Consider the following 6,776-nt stretch of genomic DNA (forward strand, 5'->3'; position numbering starts at 1 on the left):
TGAATTAAAACCTCGAGGGCCTGATGAGCTGCATCCAAGGATATTAAAGGAGCTTGTGGATGTAATTTCAAAGCCTTTGTCTATTATCTTTGAGAATTCTTGGTGAGGTCTCTGCAGATTGGAGGCAGGAAAACGTTGTCCCCATTTTCAAAATTTGGGGATAATAAGGCTAAGGTAACTATCATTATCCTGGAGAAAAGTGACAAGTGGGGTGCCACAGGGTTGTTCATTGTCTTTATAAATGACTTGGGCAAAGGAATTTAGGGGATGCTCATCAAATTAGCAGATGATACTAAACTGGGAGGGATAGCTAATGCCACAAAAGGCAGAAATGAGATTCAAGATAGCCGCAACAGATTGGAGAATTGGGCCCAAAATAACAAAACTACTTTCAATAGGGACAAATGTAAGGTTCTACACTTAGGCAGGAATAACCAGATACACTAGTATAAGATGGGGCACACCTGGCTTGCCAGTAGTAATGTGAAAAGTATCTACGGTCTTAATAGACCACAAGCTTAACATGAGTCAGCAGTGTGATGCAGCAGCAAAAAACTGATGCTTTCTAGGTTGCATCAACACAAGTCTAGTGTCCTAATCTAGGGAAGTAATAGGACCATTCTACTCTGCCTTGGTCAGGCCACAGCTGGAACACTGTGTCCTGTTCTGGGCACCACAATTTAAGAAGGATATTGACAAGCTGAAACCTGTGCAGAGGAGGGTGAAAGATGATCAAGGGTCTGGAAACCAAGCCTTATGAGAAATGGTTGGGAGTTAGGTATGTTTAACACACGAAAGATGAAAGTGAGAGGAGATATAATAGTCATCTTCAATATCTAAAGGGCTGTAACATGGAAGATGGAGCAAGCTTGTTTTCTCTTGATCTGGAGGGCAGGACCCATACCGATGAATACAAGTTAAAAGAAAGGAGATTCAGGTTAAACATCAGGTAGCACTTAGAGCTGTTAGACAGTAGAACAGACACCCTCGGAAGGTTATGGAGGTTTTTAAGCAGAGGTTGGATGCTTTCGTTCAGATTTCTACACTGCAGGGGGTTGGACTAGATGATTCTTGATGTCTGTTCCAACTCTAAAATTCTATGAAATGTCCACCCCACTAAATCAATTTTAGTAAGATGTTGAGTGTTAAAGATTGCTGATCCTTTTTTGTATAACCTGTTTTTAAACTTTGCTTTTTTATTGGTATTTTAATAGAATATTTTACACTATTCCAAATAGTGTAGAGGTCTTTTGTTCTAGTAGGTTGTAAACCCATTTTTTTACAGAAATAAATGAAATAAATACTAAGAGGGTTTCTCCTGAGGATCAAAATGATTGAACAAAGTAAGGTGTTTTCAGAGAAGTTTATATACACAGTGGCAGGTTTTGATCTGAAAAAAATGCAGGTCAAAAAGAAAACATTTGATGTGAAGATCTAGAGCTCTCCTTCCCTTAGTCTTTGCTTTTTTTCTGTATTGCAGACAGGTTTAAATCTATATTCATTCCCTGGAAAGATGTTATTTGTTTGTACAGAAAAACAGTTAGATATTACATTAACTTCTGCAAAGGCAGATGACAAAATTAAATAGTATTTCAACATTAAAGCACACCGCTGCCAATTTTAATGAGATTTCAGGGCACAAAAACAGATGAGGAGGAATTGCAGCTTAAATTGACGGAGAGTATAAAGAGTTTCATTATCAGTGCTGTTGCTTTTCATTTGTTTTTTTAAAATTCATGTGCTTGCTTTGCTGAAGATCCCTTTTCTCGTAAAAAAAACCCCAAAACCCTTCCCAACTGTCTCCCAATGGGGAAATGTTTGGGTAGTATTAATTGATGTTTTAAAAAATAAAATAAAATAAAGTTTTGGGTTGATAATAACAAAACTAAACCTTAACACACGTCCTTTTACAATGCTGACACAAATATTAGTGCTGTGTGATTGGCTGCTTCACATCCACATTTTTGCACATTCTAGTCTCTATAACACATCCCTCGTTTTGTGCCAGGCCCTAAATAAACTCTTCAGGTGAGAATATTTCCAGGGAATAAAAAAAAATAAGGCCTGTTTTTACATGCATTCATGGTTTAAGATGCACCTATTCAGTGCTATTTTTCTAGAAAAAGAGGTGCCAGAATTCAGTATGAACACCTCCCTTGTTCTCTTATAATGGCAATGGCACCCACCTGAAAGGTGCCGGAACTGAGGTCTAGTGAGTTCCAGCTGAAAAAAGCCCTGTACCTATTTAAGATGTTTTGTGAGTCCCTTTCTCACACACAAAAGGAAAGCACAGTAATTACTACCTCCCTGTCCCCTGAAAGAACAAAAATTGACCCTGGGCCAAAAAAATATGAGCTATTCAAGAGACAAATTAAAAGGAAGATCATAACACAGTTGCATTTATTGATATTATTATTATAAAATGTGTTTCTACTCAATGTATGATTTAATATGTTTTCCTTTCTAAACATTTCCTTCTGAATTCTTCCTATCCTGTTTTACATTGGACATCAATTTCTTTACTAAATTGCCAGATTGTAGCATAGGTGAAGAAGTGTGCTTCAGACTCATTGAAATATCACTGAATTCATTTAGCACCTTTTAAGTCATGAAATTAATTTATCTTATATAAAAATGGATTTTTGGCCATAGATTTTTAATTATTGTATGCTCTAGTATTGGAGAGCTGTACAGTTTTTATGTTTTTGGTAATTAAAGCTAACAGTAAAAGAGACATAAATCAATAGTTGCAGGAGGATTTTCATTCTTCTTGAAGAATTTTATTATCACAAATGGCAATCTATTTCACTTCTCGCATGGGATCTCTTAACATAAAATCTGTGAATCTCCAACACCTTCACAAGAACTGTTTTAAACTGTTTTAAATATGTATGAACAATAAAATGATGGCCATTAGTTACAGAAAACTGATACTTTAAAAAAAATAATCATAAACCACCCCACCCCCAAGTAGAGAAATTTAATTGTGCCTATGTCCTCCATGAAATCAATGGCATTGGTTAGCTGCACCTGATTAAATAGGTTACATGTCTTGGAGGCATTGTTTAATATATTAGAGATCAAAAATACATGAATGCCAAACTTCAAATATTTGATTTCTCCTTAAGTGTCTAAATCAGGGTTGGGCAGCCTATGACACTCTAGACATTGTTGGACTTGAACTCTGATCAGTTGCAACCAGCATGACTAAAGGTGATGGAAGTTACAGTATAGTCTTCCAACAGCTGTGGAACTGTTAATTAAATCGAAGAAAGAGGAGAAAACATGTTCACTTCTCATGCCCCTTTTCAAAACATACTTTGCAGTCTCTGTTAACGGCATGGTACATATCTGTGAATACATACTGTTGCTCTGTCCCAGCTCCTGTCAACCTAGCAGTTTGAAAGCATGCCAGTTCAAGTAGATAAATAGGTACCGCTGTGGTGGGAAGGTAAACGGCATTCCCATGCTCTCTGGTTTCCATCACGGTGTTCTGTTGCACCAGAAGCGGTTTAGTCATGCTGGCCACAAGCTGTCTCTGGACAAACACTGGCTCCCTTGGTCTGAAAGCAAGATGAGTGCCACAACCCCATAGTCGCCTTTGCCTGGACTTAACCGTCCAGGGGTCCTTTACCTTTTACCTTACTTTAGAAACACTTGATCCACAAAGGAAAAGGGAAATGGCTTACCTGACACAGAACTTGGGTAAATTTTCTAAGGATCGTATGCTTGAATCCTGTCCTGTCATGGGTTTTTTTGGGTTTTTTGGGGGGGGATTAATTAAAAGTGGGGACGCGGGTGGCGCTGTGGGTAAAACCTCAGTGCCTAGGACTTGCCGATCATCAGGTCAGCGGTTCGAATCCCCACGGCGGGGTGCGCTCCCGTCGTTCGGTCCCAGTGCCTGCCAACCTAGCAGTTCAAAAGCACCCCTGGGTGCAAGTAGATAAATAGGGACCACTTACTAGCGGGAAGGTAAATGGCGTTTCCGTGCGCTGCGCTGGCTCACCAGATGCAGCTTGTCACGCTGGCCACATGACCCGGAAGTGTCTTTGGACAGCGCTGGCCCCTGGCCTCTTAAGTGAGATGGGCACACAACCCCAGAGTCAGACACGACAGGCCCATACGGGCAGGGGTACCTTTACCTTTACCTTTAATTAAAAGTGAGGAACAGCACAACTTCACACCATACTTTTCTGTCCACATTAGGAGTGATAGCTGAATCTTGATACATGCTCATATGGACTAGTAGTTAATGGGTGAACTAAGGAGTAATTAATGGGCTCATGAGAATAGGCCCTTAAATGTACTAAAATTTAACAACTTGCTTTCCCCTTCTATGATAGGTGACCTTCAGTTACTAAGGAGCAGGAGTGAGAGAAGATTACTGTACTCATGCCTGCTTGGGGCCTTGCCACAGTGGGCCACTACCAGAATAGGATGCTAAATTACATGGGGCTTTATTCTGATCCAGCATGACCTTTCTTATGTTCTTATTATATATACTGTATAGCTGAATTTCTTTTTTTAACTTGCAGGTAAAAGATAGTGCCAATTAGCACTTTCAAATGAAACCCAGTCTGCCTTTTTAAAACTCCATTTTACATTTTATTGTGCATTAATCTCTTTTTTTAATTGGAATGTTTTCATGATTGAGACTTTGTTTCAATGGATTTAAAATGTTTTAATATTAATATTATCATAATTAATTAATTAATCAGAATGGCATATTATGCTTTGAAATGAATAAGCCTTTAAGACTGATTGAAATAATACATTGAGGAGTCTTCATCCCCCCCCCTTTCCCATTTCCCATTTTTGGCACATTTAAGTGCGAAAGCAGCATACAAAATGAAATTTTAAAAGAATAAAATTAAATACACCTATATAACAAAAGCATTTTCCAGGCCACAGCCAGAAAAAAATTAGATTTTCCTAATACTGTTGTGATGGCTTTTGTTAAAAGAATAGATATTACATTGTAATTCAACATTATTCAACATTGTAATTCAACCAAACACTTGGGACAATTATGAGTTTCCATTCATAACAGCCAGGCTCACAAATGAAATATTTGCCCACATTTAAACTGTGATTATACAACTCATGTTAGGGCTGTGTGACTGAGTGCCTTCTAATTCCTGGATCCAGCAAGGATTCAGTTGTTGAATTAGCCAGGCAAGGGGCCAGACTTCACCACCACCCTACCCTGCTCCATCCCCTTCTCAGAGCAAGCAGTGCCACCACTGAGAGGGCACTGCTATGGTTCCAGCTCCCTTCATGTGCTGCTGCTGGTGGTGATGCAAACGAAAGAGAACAACATTGTGCAACAACCTAATTGTAATGATATAAAAAGATGCTTTTAAAAACCTCCCAAAACCTAGTGTTCGCGGAGAAATATTATTATGCCAGCCAATGGGGCATTTGCAAAAAATGAAAAATATCATCATAGCACTACAGAGTTGGAAAAGATCTTGGAGGTCATCTAGGGCTGCTGGGAACTGGAGTCCAACAAAATGTTGGACTCTGTAGACAATACAGAGCTAAATGGATCGACTTGGTTGTACAGGGCAGTGCTCCATGTTTCTTTGCAGAAATTTTAAGATCACTAACATCTCTTCCTTTATTTTTCTCTTATCCAGGTGAAACATACCCAGCTGTTTCAGCTGTTCCTCATAGTTCCTTAGTTTCCAGAGCATGCACAGCACAAGGTAATCCTTCTCTGTTGAACCCAGTAAGGATTTGATTCTAGCCATCCTTCCTGCACCATCACAGACTTGCAGTTTTGAATTGGATTGAGCGATGCACTTCCTTTGAGGAAGAGACAGGCTGGCTGGTACTCTATTCATACAGTTTGGTGGAGCTGTTCATATTGTAGAGCTACTGCAGTTGCTCCATGTAGTCCAGTAGCACAAGGACAATTTGGATTAGTCCAGTCCAATTCACAAGTCTTTCAGTAGTCCTATATCTAATTTACTTTATAATGAAAAACACAATGGGCCACAGGCCACACTGGGAAGAGATCAATACTCATACTAGACATATTGCTCACAAAATATGTTCTGAATCTTTTCAGGTTGTCTCTGATTTGAACTCAGAGGGCCATTCACAGCTTTCCTCTTCAACTTTTAAATGCACAGGGCTACAGTTTCCTCAAAGTCACGCACATTGTGACAGATCAACAGGAGTCCTGAAGCATCAGTATTGGTGCCTGCACTAAGAGTGCACTTTCCCTCCCTCTTTTTAACATTCCCTCTTCAGTAGAATTCAAAATGCTATTGAAAGGGAAATAGGCTTGTTCTTCTTATCCTTTCTTCCGGTGATCAACTCCCAAATGGCCTTTTCCCCATTAACAAGAAGAAAGGATAGTGTCATATAGTGACAGCAAAGGGGACTAAATCTGCTGGATCTTCTTCAAAGGGAATGAAATCCTGTTCAGTTTCCAATTAATGGTTATTAGAGATGCACCTGTGAAACTCACACTGGTTTTTTTAAAGGCAAGCAACCCAATTCCATGCTGCAATTTCTGAACTGTTAGCTGATCCGGCCTCTGTTTCCATGGAACTTACTGCACACTCAAAACGCAGCAAATAGTTATTTTATTATGATTACTTGGATAACACATAGTGTGGATTTATAGAATGCTTTAATTTTCTGTGGGCACAATTCACCTAATGAGCCCTATCTGTGGAAGCCCTGTGCAAGGACTTCTGCTTATATAATGGATCTTCCCCTCCCCACTTGTGTGCCCCCAGAAATTGGCTGGGGATGTGTTGGGA

This window comes from Podarcis liolepis (genome assembly GCF_965112155.1).
Source record: "Podarcis liolepis genome assembly, chromosome: 8".
Taxonomy (NCBI): domain Eukaryota; kingdom Metazoa; phylum Chordata; class Lepidosauria; order Squamata; family Lacertidae; genus Podarcis; species Podarcis liolepis.